General features: G+C 46.3%; 1 pseudogene; it reads left to right on the top strand.

The window, feature by feature from the left end:
* LOC119374758 (heat shock protein 75 kDa, mitochondrial-like) overlaps positions 1-22,724 on the top strand; it is a 67,392-nt pseudogene that overhangs the window by 24,055 nt on the left and 20,613 nt on the right.

Raw genomic sequence — 22,724 nt, 5'->3', positions numbered from 1 at the left:
ATTATATACATCATACTGATCAGTATGATGTATAAATGTTGCAGGTGCTTGTCTAGCTTTGCTAGACAAGCACTTGCAACAGGAGGTGCAACCAATCTATGAGTAATCTTTCAAAATTGTTTTATTTTTCAGAGACATTTAGGCATAACATATATTTTTTAACAGTTACGCAGCCTAATCAGTGACTACTGTTATAGATGCTGTGAGTAGATAACATTTTATTGCTTTAGGTGCTGATCAAGCCAAAGGCTGAGATCCTCCCCAAGTGGCTGCGCTTTGTCAAGGGCATTGTTGAGAGTGAAGACATCCCCCTGAACCTGAGTCGAGAGATACTCCAGGACAGTGCACTTATACGCAAGATTCGCTCAGTCATCGTTGGCCGACTCATCAAGCATCTGGCGCGCTGTGCTGAGAAGGAACCAGAGAAGTACAGTAGCTTTTACCGGGGACTATGGTGTTTTTCTCAAGGAGGGAATCTTGGCCACTCATGAACAGGTGAGCTGCGCCTTTGATGCCTAACAAGATGAGCCCTAAGCTCTCCCGTGTGCCAACTGCAGGCAGAGAAGGAGGAGATTGCACAGTTGCTCCAGTTCGAGTCGTCCCAGAGCCAGCTGGCGAAAGGGTCACCTTGGCCGACTACTGCGCGCGCATGAAAGAGGGCCAACGCGACATCTACTACCTGGCTGCCCCGAGCCGTCAGTTGGCAGAGGACGTCCCCTTACTTCGAGGCGGTGCGGGCACGAGACGTTGAGGTTCTGTTTGCCTCGAGCCCTATGGACGAGTTGTTGCTGGCACAGCTGCGGCAGTTTCAGCCGCAAGGAACATCACCTCTGTCGAAAAGGAGATGCGCAGGGATGCCGAGGAGTGCCCACCAAGACACAGCCGAGGTGCAAGGCCTTGCCGAGTGGCTCAAGGCAGAGCTGGGGCCCATGGTACACAAGGTACGAAAGTGCTGTCTCGCACAAACATCGCATTCAACAAAACAGCACTGCAGGCACAGCCATTCTGCGAACCAACATTAGCGCTCGTGTGTCTCTTGCTTGTCCTTGTCTTTTGTGCGCGCTAAAAAGTTTAAATTATGGCAACATTGGAATTGTGAAATTACCACCAGAAAACAACAAAAGATGTACTACGTTATGCTCATAATAATTCAAGCTTAAGGAAACCTCAGGATTTAGTTTGAATTATAAGAACTTCTCATAAATGCAACTCAGGGCAACATACCACTTGCGTATTAGTGTTGTATTAGTATTTGTTATTCCACGATATTCAGTGTTTGTTTCTCAGGGCTGCAGCAATGTGATAGACATCTCTGAATTATTTCCAGTTAAGTTTTTAGATGTCAGTGATCATTGTATTGTTATTGTATGGCATGTGGGTAATTAGGGGACAAATGTTCCATGTCTCATGGCAGCTGGTAGCTCCTTCCAAATCTTAGTATGTACTTCTTACTCTCTACCACTAACTTTAAATCTTCGCCATCCTTTTCTCTCGTGTAGAGTAGCGTGCTAATTTTTCTAGACTGGTAACGTCCATGCCTTTCCTGTCTCTTCTGTTCCTATTATGCTTGCTGCATGACACCATTGTACTGCGGCAAAAATGACTTTAAAAATCCCGCCATATCCATGAAGTGAATGATGATGAGTGGGCGAAGCTCCGGAGGTAAATCTGGTAAACCGTGAATCCTCCGTACATTTTGCCCACTCAGTCATCATGTAAAAGACGTGACAAACACGGGGGTGGTACAGTATATACACAACACAATGTTTTATTTGTCACCGTATATGGTAGTGAGATGCGGCTTCCGTTGACCCTTCATTATAACCGCTTTGTGGTCAGTGAAGTGAAGCGACAATGATTCTTGGATCGGATCGACTTCTCGAGATCTCACCTTCAGCCGTTTTGCGAGCCCTCCGCTCCGCCGCCTTGTCTTCTTCATTCGTATTATTGAAGCGCACAGACTGACGACTGTTGGAAGAGAGAGGAAGTGCGCCGAGAGCGAACGCGGTTTTACAGTTGTGGCCCTCTAGCGGTCTCCTATCCAATGAGAGCACGCATCGGAGTATACGAGAGCGAGCACCGCAGAGCCATCTAGTGGGCGCTCCGAGTACTAGCGGCTGGCCACGGCATAACGGTGGACAAGCCTCAACTTAAGGAGCTTCGCCCCTAAAAATAAAGTGGTCGGTATATGATCGACCAGGTCTGACTGTCTCGATATTATTGTGATAGCAATTTTATGGATGCTCTTGATGGGTTTTTGCCATTGGCGTCACCATCGCCATGATTTTGCGTAGGAAATTCAAATCGATATCATCACCCTGCGCATTAATGTTCCACCCTCGAAAAAAAAGCTCACGACCGCTAGTGATGAATGCAGCTGAAGCAGAAATGAAATGAGCCGGCCATCTCCATTGAACGGAGGATGCATGCAATAACTTTACCCCGTGTGCGAGGCCTGCTTCCAATTGCTCCTTAAGCAGAGAGGAAATGCCCCACCAATCTTTCATCGAGTGAAGGAGCATGAAGGACGCCGAAGGAGTGGCTGCGTTGATCGAGCAGCAACTGCGAACTTTGATCTAAGGGAGCAGTTGAGAGCGAAGGGCTCGTATAGGCACCCTTCTACGCGCTCTGCTGTCACCACCTTGCATTGAGAAAACAGACTGCAAAAAAAACGCTACGGTCCCTGGAGCGGCTGTATTCCCTTACACCAGCATTTTGTACAGTTATGTGAGATCTGATAGAAAAAGATTTAGCTGCTAGCCTTACTTCGTATAACATTGCAATTTGTTGCTATTGCATTCATTGCTTCGCCCTTGCGGTGAAACTACAATTTTTTAACAGTGGTGCTGTTTAAGCTCTTTGTTCCGCTGGTTCGCATGACCAGAAAACTATCATCATCATGAACGGCCTCTACCTTATATAGCATCTCACATCGCCTAGCACCTGGCACAGCGGTGCCTAGCAAATGCAACGCAATACCAGCTGATGCATACTCTCTTCATCCTCTTGTCACGGGGTCATGACATCGATGAAGGCAGCAGTCGGCGTGGTCGAAGATGAAACTCATTATTGGCCGAACTTGTGGCCAGCGAAACGGAAACCCAAACTACAGCAATGCACACTGTACACTGATAGCGGCGAACAAAGCGTTGGCCATCGATAAAACTGACGAGCTGTACAGTGCATCAGCTTTTATACATGTCCCATTGAAAATTCCAGCGTTATCACTGGTGGCCGCGTAAACTTTAGACTATTCGCGTCCTATGCGCAATGTTTACAGAGTTATCACGAAGCTTCTCAAACACTGCTGCGCGGCCTGCGCCGAGCGTTGCTTACAGTCCTTCCGGGTGAAACACGAATGCATCAAAATAAAATGCGTGGCAATGCCCCCCTCTGATGCTTAAAAGAGAACGTGAAATTGAAAACATCCATGTAATACAAAAGAAAATAATAAAACAAGCAAAAGCTGGAGTCCACAGGTTCCTTAGCGCACATAGTAACAGCTTAAGACGGACGACATTAACGACTTCAGGTCGTGCTCTGCGCCATTGAGAGTTCGTAATGCCGTTCGGGATAACCTCGTAGTCGAGAGCGCTGAGATGTCAAAGCACCTTGTATGGCCCGAAGTATCGCCGAAGAAGTTTTTCACTGAGTTCACGTCAGCGTATCAGTGTCCATACCCAGACACGGTTGCCAGGCTGGTATTCTACGTGGTGTCATAGAAGGTTGTAACGACGGCTGTCAGTCTTCTGCTGGCTCTGGATGCACAGATGGGCGAGTTGTCGGGCTTCATCAGCGCGCTCAAGGTAGATGGTAACGTCGAAGTTTTCTTCGTCGGAGACGTTTGGTAGCATCATATCGAGCGTCGTTGCCAGACTTTTTCCGTAGACCAAATTGTACGGCGTCATTTATGTCATTTCTTTCACGACTGTGTTGTATCCGATAATCACGTACGGAAGGATGGCATCCCGTGTCGTGTTCAACATCGACGTACATGGCGAGCATGTCGGTGATGGTCTTGTCTAGACGCTCAGTGAGGCCATTGGTCTGCAGGTGAACACTGTGGTCTGGTGGTGGCTTGTTTGGCTTTATCTTGTATTGCCTGACTTCTGGTAGCAATGCTGAAGGCACCACAAGAAGGCACCCGAGACGTTCTTTTGGAGAATGCTGTTTCGCAAGAAAAACGACACCTGTACTCGTTTGAGTACCTTTGGAACAACGGCGGTGCTGCCCTCGAGGTATTCCATGAGGCCCCCGAGTTCCAGGTCAGCTCGCTGTCGTTCAGTGAAGCCATCGGCACTTATAATTCCCAAGAAGCAGTCATCATCCTGGTCATCCTGCGGCAGTGCGTCGACAGGGGCACAAGACAGGCAGTCGGCGCGAAGTATTTTCTTCCGGTCTTGTAAACGACAGTAATGTCGAATTCTTGAAGTTTCAGGCTCCACCGTGCGAGACGACCCAAAGGGTCTTTCAAGTTAGCTAGCCAACACAAGGTGTGGTGGTTGCTCACAACTTTGAAGGGCCTGCTGTAAAGGTAAGGGTGAAAGTTTGATGTAGCCCAGTGGCGCGATTTTGTACACGTTCTTAAAATGGACGGAGGCGGTCCGTTACATCCAGCCACACGCGAATGGCCAATGTTAACCGCGACAGACGTCACGACCATGCATTGACCACTCGCGTGTGGCTGGATGTAACGGACCGCCTCCGTCCATTTTAAGAACGCGTACGAAATCATTCCACAGATGATGGCAAGGCGCTCTTTTTCTGTCGTAGAATAGTTGGCTTCCGCCTTTGATAGCGACCGGCTAGTATGACTGATGACCCTTTCCAGTCCATCAGTCCTCTGCACGAGAACAGTGCCGAGTCCTACACTGCTTGCGTTGGTGTCTACTTCTGTTTTGGCGTATTTGTCGAAATGCATAAGTAACCGAGGTGTCTGCAGGTGTTGTTTTAGTTCTTGAAATGTTTCCTCTTGCGGCGTTTCTCACTTGAACTCGACGTCGGTCCTGGTAAAGGGTAAAGTTAGTAAGAGGCTCGGCAAAGCGGGCAAAGATTTTGACGAACCACCTGTAATAGGCACACAGACCGAGAAACCGATGCACGGCCTTCTTGTCGGCGGGTGGCGGGAATGTAGCAATGCCAGCTGTCTTCTGCGGGTCGGAACGTTCTCTGGACTTGCTTATCCTGTAGCCCAAGAACAAGAGCTTCTTGTCTGCAAAGCGGCACTTTTCTGGCTTCAGGGTGAGTCCGGAGCTCCTGATTGCTTGAAGTACAGCTTGAAGGCACCGGAGGTGTTCGTTGAAGTTTGAGGCTAACACGAGATCGTCTAAGTACACAAGGAAAGTCAGCCACTTCAAGCCAGCCAGTACTGTATCCATGACACGTTGGAAAGTCACAGGTGCCAAGCAAAGACCAAAGGGGTTCTCGGTCTGTCTCGTCGAATTCGATTTGCCAGTAGCCGTTCTTGAGGACCATCAACGAAAAGTGCTTCGCGTTGGGTAATTGATCCAGGGTGTCTATCCGGGGAAGAGGATACACGTCCTTCTTTGTGACTTTGTTCAGGTGTCAATAATCGATGCAAAAATGTAGAGTGCCATCCTTCTTCACTAGCACCACAAGAGACGCCCATGGACACTTGGATGGCTGGATGATGTCGCGTAGCATTTCGTCGACTTGCTTCTTTACGGCTTTGCATTCTTGTGTCAAAACTTGATACGGGCTCTGACGGATTGGTCGGGCACTTTCTTCTGTTATGATGCGATGTTTTGCACCTGGGGTCTGTCGTATTCTTCACAAAGACAAGAAGCACTCCTTGAATTTCAGGAGCAGGGCCTCCAGCTGTCTGGATTTCGGGTCCATCCCAAGCGGCTTTTACTTTCTTCAGCTTGGCGGCAAACGGGCCGCTAACAATGGAGCAGTCAGCTCTAGTGTCGACCAAAGTGGTGACATTGTGGCCATCAATAAGAATGTCGAGGTCGGTGGTTCGTCGTCTTGCATTACAGTTTGGTCGTGGCATCTGATCACGGCTGCGCCGACTTGCTCCAATGCGTCAGGTCTTGTTGCGACGGAGAAGTGCTCTCACGAAGGCACCCTCTGGTAGGTGGTGAAGTGCTATCTGGTGATTCCCGAATTGTTGCCGTCGTTGTCAGAGAATCTTTGGCAATTCGTCGTACAGCAACCGCACCTCCACAGGTTGCTGCTCTTAGTTTTCCGGATAAGGGCTTGCAGATCGGCCCCGAGTAGGAGTAGTGTACTGGCGGCACTGCGGTGACATGTAGCGGCCTGGCGACGGCAATCGGGAAGGTTGTTAGGTGTCCACTGCGCTCCTGCAAGGTAGTCAGCGATGTCGCACGGTCGTCCACCCCGCTGTGGACGCGGCACATCAATGGCGAGCCCACGCAGTCCCATCTGTCGGTACTTGCAGCAGCAGTAGGTGTGGCCAGCTTCTCCGCAATGGTAGCAGAGTGGGCAGTGGTCGGGGGTGCGCCAAATGTTGGTCTCCTCTGCATGTATCGCTGGCCAGCTGGCGGGCAGTATGACGGCGGTGGTGGCAGCGGTGGTGTATGGTGGCGTAACTGCGGCAGAGTGGCGTCTTGACATGTATGCGAACGAGGAGCTTTGCATCGGGCTGCAGCAGCATAGCTCATGGCTTGCGGTTGCAACTGTGCTGACTTGGGGATGCCCAGTGACTGCTGGATTTCCTCTCAGACGATGCCTGCGATCGAGGCAACTTGAGGCTGGCATGACGGGAACATTCAATGAAGTTCTTCACGCACTACGGCCCTTATGGTCTCGTGCAGATCGTCGGAGCCAACGGCTTGAACCGCTGCGTTGTCTTGGATCAAGCGGCAGTTGTATTACTGGGTGCACATTTACAACATGTTCTCAATTGTTCTCACCTCAGAGATAATTTCTTCGACTGTCTTGGATTGGTTCCGCATCAGCCCAGCGAAGAGCTCTTCCTTTACTCCTCACATGAGGAAACGGACCTTCTCCTTGGTCATGTCAGGGTCGGTGTGGCGGAAGTGTCGGGTCATCTTTTCTGCGAAGATTGTCATGATTTCGTTTGGGAGCTGGACCCGTGTTTCCAGTAAAGCAGTGCCCCTTTCGCACGACGCTTGTGAACGCTGTGAGGAAGCTGGTCTGGAACATGTCCCACGCTGTCAGGGTAGACTCCCTGTTCTCGAACCAGGTCCTTGCGCTGTCTTCCAACGCGAAGTACACAAAGCACAACATGTCGTTAATGTCCCAGTTGTTGAAGGCCACAGTCCTCTCGTACGACTCGAGCCACGTTTCTGGATCCTCACATGATGACCCCCGAAAGATCGGCGGCTCCCTTGGCTGCTGCGTCACAATCACGGGCAGTGGCTGTCATCGTTGCCGCAGTCGTGGTCATGGCCTTGGTCTTCCGAGTTTTGTCGGGCAGAGGCCCGTACTCCGGTGGTAGACCTTGTTGCCTACGGCTAGCTCGCCGATCGTGGTTGGCGTCGATGTCTTCTCCGCGACATGGGCTGGGTTCACGGCTTGATGGGGGCATCCGGAACATGAACGAACAGCACCTCCACCAGGTGTCACGGGGTCATGATGTCGACGAAGGCGGCAGTCGGCGTGTCCAAGATGAAACTCTTTATTTGGCCAAACTTGTGGCCGGGAAACGGAAATTCAAACTACAGCAATACACACTGGACACTGATAGTGGCGAACAGAGCGTGGGCCATCGATAAAACTGACAAGCGGTGCAGCGCGTCGGCTTTTATACATGTCCCACTGAAGATTCCAGCATTATTGCTGGTGGCCGCGTAAGCTCTGGACTATTCGCATCCTATATGCAATCTTTACAGAATGACCTCAAGTTATCGTGAGCTTCTCAAACACTGCTGCACGGCCTGCGCTGAGCCTTGCTTACAGTCCTTGTGGGTGCGGGCACTTTTCTTGATCTTAGGATTGACTATAAATAAAGATAGCTTGCTCTTAATGACGTACCTTCAAGAAATTAGGATAGTTATAGTACATTTTGTGTACCGCCTAGTAATTTGGCTAATATATTAAGGCCTGTGGCCAGAGCACCCATTTTGGTTGACGCGATGGATGTGCATGTAGGCATGTATGTCTTCAATGCATGTGCCTTCTGAAGAAAACAAGAGAAGCACAGAATAGATAAACGGAAGTGAAAGGAGAAAAAGAAGCAGAAATAGACAGGGAGAGAGAGAAAAAAATAGACAGGAACAGAGAGGATCTTGCTTATTAGGTTCATGCTAGATCAGGTCATGCTAATTCAGGCCATGCCCATTGTGACATTGCTAATTAGGACTTTCTCAATTAACACCATGTTGATTAGGACATGCAATTAACTCTTTGAGGGTCAAAGACATGTTCGTCATCCGCAAGAGCCACAAGATGGTCAAAGAGGTACATGTACGTCATACCTGTATGTTTAAAACACGCGCCTTTTTCGATCATTTCTCTTGTTGGGCATGTGCTGCCACACTGCAGGAATACGCGGAATTTTTTCCTTGTGCCGATGTTTCTCCGTTTTTTTTGTTTGTTTTTTATGCTTTACTACAGCGGTGCGCCGGCTAGTTTCAGTTTCATTCTTTGGGCGGTTCCCGCTTGTTGCGCCCACAAAACTGATGGCTTTCCGATTTAGAATCTCTCAAAAGGTGACCATTTTGTTACTCCCTCGTTTATTGCTCCCCGGGGCGTGATTACGCCTGTTTCCATGCAGACGCAGACTGACACAAACAATGCTGCTGTGGTTGCGTTTCCATTTTTGGGGACTCACAAAAAGCGCCTCCATCTCCTTGACTATAAGACGAAAGATTATTATAGGCTTCGAACTTGTTTTCGCTATGGAAGTGTGTGCCACTTTCTCTGCCGCAAGTGTGTCTAGCGGCACATTCCTCCGAATTGCTGCTCGACTGCCGAATCAGGATCTGATTCAGTAAATGTCAGCCCGTAACACGAGGAGTTACTTACGAATTAGGACTCAGATGCTGATGAGTGAGAGACATCTTCAAAGCGTGCGCGGCGAGACAATGCTGACTGGATCAAAAGTGGCTTTTCTCACCCCGTGTTTCCACTGAATGCCACTTCGTGCACTTATTTTTGTATGTGTGTGAACTACACAGATGTTCATTTGAATGCATAATTTTATAAAGGCTTTTTTTTTAGAATTTATTTTGCCGTTACTCATGAATAAACCATGTGTATGTAGCAACCCAAATGATTTTTTTTGTCACTTTACGATCACTCAAAAAAAATGCTAGACAATTTTTTTCCTAAATAGATTCATGTCAAGAATTTAATGCAGCAATAAATAAAGTACATTTTTGGCGAAAAAAAGTCGACCCTGACAGGGTTAAGACCTTGCTAATAATCTAGGTCGGCCACAAGCTCTGCTGTTAGTGCACTAGCCTTGCACCACTAGTGCAAGCTGCCCACGTTTCTTTTTTTTTTCTTTTTTCTTCCTCAGTCAATATGCAATTATTGGTGTGCATGGCTTGGCCAGTTTGGCTGCTTTCAAAAAGCAGGCAGTCAGCTTTATTGGCAATTGTTATAAAAATGCAAATAAAAAGTCCAGCTAGGAGTGACAAAGGCAGCAGGTATATTCAGATAAGCAAAGGTATGAATTAATCGAATCTATGCAGTGGAGCACTTCGCATTAAGTGGCTTTAAAATACATTGAAAGCATAGTGGGCCAACTAACAATGAAAATTACCTGAAAGTTTGAATTATCTAGAGTATATTGTATGTGTGTGCATAATCACACCGTCTCTAGAGATGCAATTTTCAAATTCTTCTCCACATATGCAGGCTGGGTGTGGCAGCTTTACTTCACTGCAGTGTGCCCTACAAGGTTCAGCCATTATGGTAGTTGGGGAGTACATATAATGGAGTTAACACAATTAGAGTCATAATAAGGAAACATAGTCAACAGCCGTTCATAACTAACTGGTATGAACTTCATTGCAGTGACATCCTGACTTACTTGATTTGCATGTATAAACTACATATACTAGTTACAAGGCACACATTAGATCAACACTACCGTTTTCTTGCTTGCTTCTACTAGTTGGTTGTGTATAGCCAGGGGTGCAACAGCTGTGCCAATTGTACCAGTTTGATACTATTCCTTATTTTTGCGTCAAGGTGAGCCAAAACCAGTGAAATTTGTTGAAATTGTGCCACGCCACGCCAAAATACCTGACCAGCTGAAATGTGTCTCTTTCTTCTGTGTTTGTTCTGTTGCACTTGCAAAGATGCACATGTTCTACACCCACCAACTATCCCAAATTTCTGCGTTGAATAGTATACTTATTTGTTGTACTGCTCTGAATTTGGGATTTCGGGCAAAAAAACAGAGCGTTTTTTTAGGGGTGTGCGAATACACTCAAACCTCATTATAACAGTCACATCTACCACGAAAATAACTTCGTTATATCCAAAAATTCGTTATAAACGTTTATTTATAACACTGTATCTGTGACAACACTATTCCTCATTTACTTCGTTATAACTAGAGACCGGAAGTTCAGGCACCAAAAAACAAAGTTTTAGGCGCCTATAATAGGCCCTAAAAACTGTCATTTAGGCATATATAGGCGTTAAAAACTATTGTTTAGGCATATATAGGCGCAATTCATAATTCAGCAGCGTGTTTCAGGACAAATCTTCGACTTCTAACAAGCACAGCAGGCAAATCCTGTGCTTTGGGAAAGTTAACTATTTTTTTTTATGAAAAGAATTAGAAGAACAACCATTTGAACAGATTGAAGTGAAACCTGGGATGATTGGACACCGTGAGAGAGACTATGAAAGCAGTGGCAAACCAGCACCATCTCAAGGTTTTCGGGCTTGAAGTTGTGCGTTCATTCAGTCAGTATTTGTATGCGGAAAAAGAACGCTCGACGTCCACTCAAGTTAGTGGAGCGTACTTGTAGTCCGGCACTTTTGATGCTCTAACTGCATCTGGAATCTTTGAATCTGCACCGCTCAGAACTTTAGACACTTGTTTTAGCACACAATATCCGGAATTCCTGTGCAAGACAGATTTAAGCTTCGAGCTGACCCTGTCAGCGACAGGTCCATTGGGGGGGCAGTGGCGAACCTTTCCTGCACGCCCAAATTACCTTAATGCTCTGAGTCAGAGCGGTGCCCCAACTTTCAAGTTTCTGTATGCTTTCTGCAAGGAAAGTAAATTAGGCACACAAGTATCCCAAGTCAGATTCAAGTGTATCGTGATGTAGAACAGTCTGGGCTCTTCTCACGGCGAGGCTCTTGTCCGCTGCAAAGCTGTTAATAACAGCCTTAACACCAGCGAAGTGTTTGTTGTAGTATAGTCCACCGCCTTCAGCCAAGTTACTCAGCGGGTAACAACGGGCTCTGGTAGTAGAGGCACATTCGGCAACTGCTCTTTAAAGGCACGAACGCGCGAAGGCGTCTTAAGAAACACTGCCTTGCCTGCAGCTATTACTTCGTTAACAGAACTGAACGACTTTCTCAGCTCTTCACAGACCCGATGAATCCCATGGGCAAGACAAGTGACATGCAATAATTCTCTGGATAAAAGACCTTGAGAAGTGCAGCATTCTTGTGCATATAAGCTGCTGCATCTGTGTAGCGCAGCAGTACTCAGTCGTCGTGGGATCCGGAGGGGTACATACCCTGAAGGACGAGTTCACAAAGTAGGTGATGGTATCCCCGCTCATTTTTTCTAGTTGTTTCGAGCATACCAAGAAAGGTGTTTTCTCTTTTGCATTCAGCTTTCCAACTACAAAATGTCCAAGTAATCGTCCGGTCGCATCTGTTGTCTCGTCCACTGAAGTCCATATGTATAATTCACTGAGTTCTCGTCTGATTTTTGCTGTGTCCTCGTACATTGGGCGCAGGTACTGCTTGCGAAGGGTGGACTCTGATGGTATATTTTGTTTGCAGACTTTTGCGAAAAATGCTTGAGTGTCTTGTTTTCGATCTTCGCCCAAGGGATGTTAGCAGCGACCAATGCTTCGCGCGCTGAATTCACTTCTCTTTCCTTCAGCAAAAGTTTCAAACAAGAACGACTGCCTCGACGTTGACGGTTGGTTGCGCATAGCGTTGGCTTGATGCAACGTTGTTTTCACGTGCTGCTCCAGATGACACTTTTTTTTTCGCACGGTACCTGCGAGAAGAAAAGAGCGAATTGGGCACCAGGAAAGTGCGTTGGATATGTGGAACTTCTTCAGTGCACTTGCACTTGTACTTTTTTTCCTTTGCGGCTGTTGGCAAACGCTGAGGAAATTGCGAAGTTAGATAGCAGGAGCCCAAGTGTGCATTTTAAAATCGAAATGCTTATACCTGTATCGGACCGAGAATACGCAGCACATTTCGTCTTGCATGCGAGTTCACAGATCCGGATACAAAAATAACAAAACAGTGAATATGAGTGCCCGTGAAATGACCACGAAATGCACGTCATTTGCGCAAGGTTATTCATATTCGCAGTTGCGTAAGCAATGTTGGTAGCTTTATGCCTATGCGTGGTTCAGAGTGGACGTCAAACGCAAAATATTGTTGACCTTTCCAATGTCTTCTCACCTGCTTTCCACATGGATGGCAAAATACCTTTTCTCCATCGACGGAGTAGCACTGCGTTCCACTGGTCTGTTGCCTGGTAAGGACACTTTTCGGCGTCTTTTTCTTCGGCATTGCTCGGCAGACTCCTGACAGCTGCCGTTGAAGAGCATAAATGCCAACGAAACTGACGTGTAGGCTGTAGGCTGCAGCGCTAGCCTATATAGCCTAGCTTTGGCTCGCTTGGTACACTCCAGCCTACCTCAGGCAACCGCCGAGCTGCACTACTTTCGAACCAAGTGATGGAGATGTTGAAGGGGGAGGTGGGGGGACACTAGCGCTAGTCTAGCCTCGCTTTGCCTCGCTGGGGTACACTCCAGCCCCGCCCACGGAAAGGCGCGTTTATAGTACGACGCTATCGGCGCATTGGCGAGCGTCACATGCGGCGGAGCGCATCGGCCGAGTCCAGTGATACGTTGGCTGTGACAATGCGCCGAACTATGGTCTGTTTTCGCCGACGTGACGCAGCGCATGCTTGCGTGTATACCCTACGTCGCACTATAATCGCGCCTTAACAGGAGCTAAAAACGTGAACGAAAAAAAAACATGACTAGCGCGCTATGCGCGTGTTGTGGTTACTATCGCCACACTAAGTGCTTCTTGTTTTACTCGATATGAACAGCTCATTCAAGCTAAACTTGTACTCACGAACGCGAAAAGGCATTTTTAGGCGCTGAAAAGCTGATATAGGCACGAACCTCGAAATAGGCACTTATAGGCACAATCAATGTGTGATTAAAACGTTTCCCTTCCCTTAGTTCGTGCTTATATGTTAAATAGGCTCGAAACGGACTCCAGGAAAAAATAGGCATTTTGCCTGAAGTTCCGGTCTCTAGTTATAACCAATAATTCGTTATATCCGAGTTCATTATATCGAGGTTTGAGTGTATTCGAAAATTTTGCATAACGAATCGAATAGCGTTCTATTCGATTTGGTGCTCGAATCGAATAGTGCATATTTGGAATACCGAATTTCTGATATTTTTCAAATAATCAGCTACGACAAAAAATGCTCGCAGCCACAAGACGTTGAAATAGCAAGGGGTAACTTTTCTTGTTATTATAATTTTATTACCCCAGTGCATGCAGCCCATGTACTTCTGTGACTATCGACGCTGTATTGATCACAGGATGAGCGCATTTTTGCTTAAAACTACAGTATCACCGAAACGACATTGTCACTAATCCACTGTCTTCCCCATAACATTCATTATGATTTTAACTCACAAAACTTGCCTAATATTTATGTATCAGTTTTATTTAAAAGCCGTTGACAAAGTACCACCTTGAATACTGCAGTCACTGCTGCAGTTACAAAATATTTCGAAGGCTCTGGTTGCTGCTGTATATGAGCTTGCCTCAGTTTATATAATTGTGGTATTTTTGTCGGTTAAAAGTAATCGTAATGTTTTTTTTTTTTTTTTGCTAAAGCTTGTTAATATTTGCTTCAAATAAAAGGTTGTGGAATTCTTGGGCTGTTTTGGAAATTGTTGCCTTACCAGTCTTGGGCAGCCTTGAAAATGGTTGCCTTACTATTCAAAAAGCATTCGATTTGAATTCGTATTCGATTCGGGGTCATCGCTATTCGATTCGGTTCTAAAATTCACTATTCGCACACCCTTAGGCCCGTATTCTGAAACGCTCCTTACCTCAGTGAGGGGGCCTTAACTGCTTGAGGGCGCCTTATCATGTATTCTGGAATGCTCCTTACTAAGGTTCCCTCACTGAGGCCCTCCTTGGTGCTCCCTCAAGTTAAGGTAGCTCTAGGGCTACCTTCAGGCCTCCTTACCTTGCTACTTGCACTGAAAGGGCGCTTCTCTGCAGTACTTTGTCAGCGACCGTGTGTCCGATTTCTTATTTTCGATCGATGCCTTGCACTTCTGCACAAGCTCGCTCTAATTACGTATCCTCGTCGTTGTTGGAAAGTTGCTTGCCAGGCGTGTTTTTGAGCGTGCGGCCGAACGGCTGTCAACATTTTTCGTTAAGATTGCGCAGCGGGAACACGACAAGGCATTTTGCAGGAATAGAGAAAAAAAGAACAGACTCAAGCAATGCGACACGGTAGGCCCCCTCATCGCACACCGTTCGTGCTGCCATCTTCCAGGAATGGCAGTTCTTGTTTGGATTAGGCTAACAATGGCATTCTTCACATGCCATGCGGGCTGCTTCCACAATGAGACAGGTGCGGTCTTCTGGGTAAGAGAAATCACATTGGTCTCAGCGAACACAGGGGTGCAGCCGCATGCGCTACAATGTATGCCCAGAAAACCCTCCTTTCCTTTTCTGCGAATTATCTCAGCCACTGAGATCAGTAATCCGTCGTGATACAGGCAAGTGACCTGTGCCTTAAAGATGGCGCCTACTCTGTGGCAGCATGACTATTTTAATGCGTTGTAGAAGCAAGCCCGAACAATAAACCTTTTGACAAGCTTACTGTGCGGAGTTGAGCTTGTACGAGCCTAGCTCATATGTCCAGCAAACATGATCATTTCTTGAAATATACTGAGTATGTGCAGCGCAATGGTACGAAGACAAGAGAAGACACACAAACGACATAGACTGGCGCTGACTTCCAACTGATTTATTGAAAAGCATGAAGCCCGCTTTTATGCATGCGCACCTGTTAGCAACAACTCAAACGCATCATCGGGGACCATACAAAACCTGCATCTCTTTGTCACTTAGATAAACACTTGGCGTACTTACACACCTGATACCATATTTCTTAATGTGAGCTGCCTCGATTATTTCTCTTTCTGTTTTCGTTTTTGCATGCTTTATAAACGTCGCGCGATCAAAGTGCGGGGTGCATTTACACTTGTTGCAGTGATCTGCAAGATGTCCGCCTAATTCGTTTTTTACATTCAAAAAATGCTCACGTGCTCTGATGTTGAAACATTGGCCCGTCTGCCCAATGTACTCTTTTCCACAGCTGAGTGGTATTTTATATACCACGTGAGTCACACAATCGGTGTAACGGTGAACATGCTTCTTCGTGCAGGATTTTTTTCTTTTCTTTGGTGAGCATAGGGCAAATCTGGCCTAACTTACATGGCGCAGAAAACACCACTTTGACGTCATATCTTTGGGCAATCTTTTTAAGATTGTGCGAGAATCTATGTATGTATGGTATCACCTGCGGTCTTCGTTGATCTTTTTCTTTTTGCTGGTCAGGTTCCTTTTTCTTTATGCTCTGCAAAACTGATTCGCAGACAGCATTGACAAGGGACGACGGTAATTGGAGCACCACGGTAATTAGAGGAAACCTACCGGCAGAAGTACTCAAGATTCTGGATAAAGGCCCAAAATACAGCTATGAGCCAGCGCCATCACGACACCAGTACCTTGCTATGGTGCGAGACGTTGCAAACCGCGCGGAAGAAGACAGCCGTGATCAAGCCATTGGGGAAGGCGTTGACTGTTTACTAAGAAATGGCAATCTAAGAAGAGGGAAAACACCACCTTTATTGAACGTGGTTAAATTTCTCAAGCAACAAGGTTTAGTAGCACTGCGAGCTGATAAAGAGGGTGGCTTCGTAGTAATGCTTGATGGCCACTCTGAGCGCAAAGCTCTGACGTCAATTGAAAAGAACTTCGTAACAGTTCCCTACCAGCCACAGCAACAAAAGAAAGCTGCAGTCAAGCTTTTGAAGAAAACCAGCCTAGAAAACTTGAGAAAAGCCGTTGATAAGGCTGATAACCTGAACCTCGCTGTGTTTTTTGCAGCAAAAACCCATAAAGTGGATTGTCCTCTTAGGGCAATTGTTTCTGAGAGGGGCACCTGGCAGCACCAGATCAGTGTCTACCTTCAGCGCCATCTGAAGACGCTAGCATTCAATGACCCTTTCATGATAAGAAGCTCAAGTGAACTGGTTCAACTGCTGGAGGGGGGTGGGCTAGATTGCGCCCGCTCTGCCTTTTCGCTGGACGTCGAGGAACTCTTCTACTCCATACCACACCAAGGCCTCTTCAGCGCAGTACGTGAGTGTATCGAACATTCGGGGGAGCTCAGCTTCCAGAACTCTACCGGCCTAAACAGTGGAAACTTCTTAGAACTTTTACAATTTTACCTCCAGTCAACCGCCGTCTCTTTTAATGGACAACAGTACGTGCAGAAAAGTGGCATATGCATAGGGTCATCAGTCGCACCGATACTTTGTGACATATTTTTAGCCTCTGTTGACAGGCGTGTAAATGCTCGGGTTGCTGATTCAGAAGTCATTAGTATTTTTAGATACGTAGACGACTACTTAATATTTTTACCAGATTTGAGTCCCACAGATTTTGAAAACGTTGTCGGGATGATTACCAGTGTTTTTACCTTTGAATCACGTGGTCTAACCTTTACATGTGAGAGGCCAATTGACAACAGTATGCAATTTTTAGATCTCAAGTTAACCTTCAACAATGACCATGTTTGCTCTATGTATAACCCCAGGACAAAGAAGAGCCTTCTGCCTTATGACAGCGCACACACTAAACTTGTAAAAAGGGGGATAGCGATATCCTGTGTGAAATCAGCACTAGCTAAAAGCTGCCTACACACCACTTCAGACAGTCTGAACAATCAGTTGAGACGTTTAGACGCTGCGGGCTTTCCGTCGTCCCTTGTCAATGCTGTCTGCGAATCAGTTTTGCAGAGCATAAAGAAAAAGGAACCTGACCAGCAAAAAGAAAAAGATCAACGAAGACCGCAGGTGATACCATACATCCATAGATTCTCCCACAATCTTAAAAAGATTGCCCAAAGGTATGACGTCAAAGTGGTGTTTTCTGCGCCATGTAAGTTAGGCCAGATTTGCCCTATGCTCACCAAAGAAAAGAAAAAATCCTGCACGAAGAAGCATGTCCACCGTTACACCGATTGTGTGACTCACGTGGTATATAAAATACCACTCAGCTGTGGAAAAGAGTACATTGGGCAGACGGGCTGATGTTTCAACATCAGAGCACGTGAGCATTTTTTGAATGTAAAAAACGAATCTGGCGGACATCTTGCAGATCACTGCAACAAGTGTAAATGCACCCCGCACTTTGATCGCGCGACATTTGTAAAGCATGCAAAAACGAAAACAGAAAGAGAAATAATCGAGGCAGCTCACATTAAGAAATCTGGTATCAGGTGTGTAAGTACGCCAAGTGTTTATCTAAGTGACAAAGAGATGCAGGTTTTGTATGGTCCCCGATGATGCGTTTGAGTTGTTGCTAACAGGTGCGCATGCATAAAAGCGGGCTTCATGCTTTTCAATAAATCAGTTGGAAGTCAGCGCCAGTCTATGTCGTTTGTGTGTCTTCTCTTGTCTTCGTACCATTGCGCTGCACATACTCAGTATATTTCAAGACATGTACCAACTCGCCCATCAACGGATCCTTAAACATGATCACGGGTGAAATCCTAGAAGGGAATACCACGTGTTATGACGACGGGTGACATTCTTCAAATAATCCGACCATTTGTGACAACTCAGAATGCAACTCCGAGGCACCACACTGTAAGACTACTAAGAAATAGTGCACATATATCTGAATACTATCAGGACTTGGGATCCTAGGAACCGCTGCTGTGAGATTTTCTCGTTTAGCCAAAAAAAAAAAAAAAAAACAGGTCAATCCACGAAGGCGCGATGCACGACCCGATAGACGCGCCCTTGTTTCGAATGTAAACATAATAATTTTCTTGGACATAAGTACATTCGAGGAAAGTTTGCACCAAAGTGAGGAGATTTCACAAGTTTAATTCTGCTCGGTTATGAAAATCAATTTCACCCACGTCTTCAATTCTTTAAACGACCTTTGTTACTCGCTCCCACATAACAGGCCGTTGGAATGCATCAATGAACGCAATGAGCTCCAAGGCTGCTCGACCATCCTGTTTTTGTCTTCTGGAACAGGCGAAAGTTAAATAAATGGAAAAGGCTGTGCACCCATATCGCAAAAGCAGTGTACACATTCATCATTATGCACAAAAAATGTTCCTTAATTCTGGCTTGAAAACGTACGTTTAGTCAGTATTTCCTACAAAAGCAGTGTACACGTTATTGTTCATCGTTATGCCTAAAATATATTCCTTCTTCTTGCTTGAAAACGGACATTTAGTCCGTATATCACACGTACTCTCGATCCCAGACTTGTGAAACACGCGCCTTACCTTACTGAGGCGGCCCTTAGGAAAGGAAGGTTGAAGGAAGCTTTTAGAATACGCTGGCTCCCTCAAGGAGCTCTATAAGATAAGGAGGCATGAAGGGCTCCTCACGTAAGGTAAGGAAATGGTCTGAGGTAAGGAGCATTTCAGAATATGGGCCTTAGTTTTTTTCCCGTAACCTGCTCCAAATTTAGATTTTCATGCACCAAAAGCAACATTTTGCTGCTCCAAAAATTGCTCCAAATCCTAATTTGGCTGTTGCACCCCTGTATAGCTAAACAGCCAACTAGCTGTTACCTTGTTCTTGCTCACGCCTCTCCTGTTCGTACCTATGTTTTCCTTGTGTTTTTTCTTTGGTATCTAACTTGCAGGCCTCCTTCTTGTGACCCATATGGTTTTCATGGACCTGACTTGACAGAGGCCAGGCATTTCTGTTTTGTGTGTACACCGTAAATAATTTGAAGGTAGCATTATCTCCCTTCCAAAAGAATGTCATCCCAACATTTACTTTAAGGTAGTTTTCAGGCTTGCATTCATAAGACAGCATTGTGCAGAAGCATCTATTCATGTGTAGTAAAGCTTCATTTGGACACCACACACAATTTCTACATTATGCACCAATTATGGCAATGTTAATTGCCCCCTTCTGAAAAAACTTCATAATTGAAAGCACCAAGTTGAGGAGGTACTCTGTGCGCAGCAGAATAATGGCCAAAAACCTTTCAGATGAGACTTATACTCATCCCCAAGGGAAATTTGACATCTCTTCGTCACAAATTGCATTGATCCGCCCAGTCTTGTTGCTGCTGAATGCTGCATCATGCAAGCTGTCTGGCTTCTTCGGCTCTTTGTGGGAAGTTGCTGATATTGTTGTCGTCAGGTTTCTCATCCAATGGCAGAATTATGAGTTATGAGGGGTGCACGATGGGGCTTCTCTGCCTGGGCTGCATACTTGAGTCAGTCATAGCCCAGCTGGCTACGTGCCAGCTGCATTTTTTTTTACTTTTAGTCAGGGGCGTAGCCAAGGGGGGGGGTTGGGGGGGTTCAAACCCCCCCCGAAATTTTTCAGTTTTGCTTGCGTATATAGGCATGCACACATACAAACGCACGCACGAACATACATAAAGTATGGTTGAACCCCCCCCCCCCCCCCCCCCGAAAAAAATTTCTGGCTACGCCCCTGCTTTTAGTTAAACTGTACTTCTACCCTCTAGATGAGGTTGTAAGCAGGAGTGGGTAGTATGAAGTACAAAACGAAATTTATATATACAGTAATACCTCATTAACTCGAACTCTGATATCTAAAAAAATCGGCTAAGTCGAAATTTTCCGCAGTACTGAACGATTTCTCATAGATGCAATGTATTTATTGCCCTTTATCTCGAAGTATTTCCGTACCCACTTTCGGTTATCTCGAAATCTTGACTGAGAGTGGAACAACGTCTTCGCCGCCAAACCGTTTCACAAGGTTCGTGCAAGGCTGCCGCGCTTTCGACAAAGCGGACACTGTTCCCGAATGTGAAGTCGGAACCTAGCAGCATAACAACTTTGTCAAGCAACCCTGAGTCACATCATGTGTCGCGCGGATTTTTTCGTCGGCCGTGTGATGTGGTTTACCACATCACACGGCCAGGTTACCAGGTAAGGATAACACCGCCACAGCAAAGCAAGTCGCTGATGCTGCAAAGAAAGGTAGCCCTAATCAAAGAAGCGGGTTCGAGGCTCAAAGTTTCCAGACGTCAAAACGGCATTGATTGTGTGCCTGCAACGTGCGAGAGGAGCCAACCTTCCAGTCACAACATTGCCAGAGAAGGCCAAGGACTTAGCGGTGGGCTACACTGATCTCACCTGCAACATCGGCTGGTTTGAGCATTTTCTTAAGCGAAACGTGGCGTCACACACGGTGATCGCGGCAGTGTCAGCGCAGCTACTCAAGGGGTGACGACATCAGCGAAAACAAACATGCTTCGCTTGATGCGAAATAAAGTTGAGTGCAGTGGCGGAGACAATCGCCACGTGCAATGTGTTAAACAACTCGAGAAAGCTTTGCTAGGTACAAGTGTTACTGTGAGGCAGACCAGCCTTTAGTCAGTCTTTCTGCACTAAATAAAAAGGCAGTGGCAAAAAACACAGCTGGTTGATAGCTCTGGTATGTAAATATTTTTGCCTTTGAAAAAAAAAAGTTTGCAAAAATTTCAAAAATGTCGTTGTCTGCCTGTTCCTTGCAGGACGAAGCCCCCTCCCAATGATCTTTCCTCTGCAAACTTCATCAGCCCACTTAACTCGCTGCCACCCATGGTTGCATTTCCCATGCCTCGTTATCTATTCTGTTGCTCTAACACATTATCTGGCCCACACAGGTCCACATGTTTCAGTTAAGGTCAACTAGAATATTGGCTACACCTCTATGGGAGAGTTCAGGCAAATTGGTGATGTACATTAGAAGTTAACATCGTAGAACAACACGGACTCAAGAAGACAACAGGTGAACTTATAACTCAAGTTTGTTGCAGAAATGCAAGAGAAGATAAGGTAAACGTGACATCAGCAAATAACAAAAATAACAAGAAAAATTACAAAGAATGAATTGGGGAGCCGAAGAAAAGAATTTGAGGGTTTTCTTTGTTAGACACAGCCTTAATGAAAACCAACTGGCAATAAAGCCAAGGAAGGTATAGGGGACATCATTTGTAGCCTTTTAACTGTATTGTAGTAATTATTACATAAATGTGAAGAAATTGAAGTCGACGAAAAGACAACGTGCCACTGGCAGGGACGAAACCTGCAACCTTCGGATAATGTGTCCGATGCTCTACTAATGTGGGATATTCAAAAAGTGCAGCGCCATCAGTCAAGCCCATAAGCTCGATCCACCTTTCGTTGGGAGCGAAAACGAAACCAGCCACATACAGTGATTCCACTCCTGCGCCAACTGCGCCAAAGTGCGCCAAATTGTATTTACTGCGCCATCCTGATAATATCGACGAAAATTGCGCCAAACTGCGCCAAGGTATCGGGTTTGGGGGCGTCCATCACCGGCAATCGCACGGCCGGCGCGTCAGAACATGTGCAGCTTGATCTTGGGGCTGCCAAAGTCGCAGCCATGGACCAAGAATTATTCCGCTGAATAAATAGCGCTCGCGCGTGCGTCCCGAATAAGCCACGATGCCATGCACGGTGCCGACGCAGCTTCTGTTCTACAAGTCGGCTCGACAGCAAAACGCGCTCTCCGCAGAGGCTCGTGACGTCTAGGCCTCTCGGTAGCGAGAAAGTGCGACGGCGATTCATCGGCGGACGTCGTGTGTTCGAGAAACGCTGCTGATAGCTCGTTTCAAGCGTCGCACGGCACGTAAGGAAAGCAATGTTCAGTAATAACTACATGTGTGCTGCTAAAATGTCTGACACTTCTGTTTTCGGACATCGCGGAATGAAATCTGCGATCGCTAGCAGTATATATATGGAACAATATCGAATTTTCCTTGCTTCGCGTTTTTGGAATAGCACGTGAACGGTGGAGACGCGTTCACACTTTTCCTCAGATATACTTTATCCATGGATCTTCATTCGGAAGAGCTTTTTCGTAATTGCTTATACCAGCACGTCTGAGTTAAATCACTCTACGGTAAATAAAAGGCCCTGCCCTTTCGAGCTCACGTGCTAGGGTTCCAATTTGAATTTTTTGCTTGCTTTTTAAAAATGTCATCTCATTAATAAAAGCATATATCGTGGTCGGAGCAGCCGCAAATACGCAGCTGTCAGTAGCGGGCCCGTCGCTGACGGCCCACAGTGAAGCGGCTACCCCATGTTACACGTCCGCCCCTCGCTTTCGGGGGTCAATAGCTGACGGTTAAAAGAACTCAGTTTTAAGGGCGAAGCAATGAATGCGATACCAACAAATTGTATTGTTTAACGAAGTAAGGCTAGTAGCTAACTCTTTTGGATTCGATCTCGCGTAACTCAACAAAACACTGGT

This window comes from Rhipicephalus sanguineus, chromosome 11, assembly GCF_013339695.2.
Source record: "Rhipicephalus sanguineus isolate Rsan-2018 chromosome 11, BIME_Rsan_1.4, whole genome shotgun sequence".
NCBI lineage: Eukaryota > Metazoa > Arthropoda > Arachnida > Ixodida > Ixodidae > Rhipicephalus > Rhipicephalus sanguineus.
The sequence above is the reverse complement of the archived record's forward strand: the minus strand, read 5'-3'. Positions and strand labels throughout refer to the sequence as shown.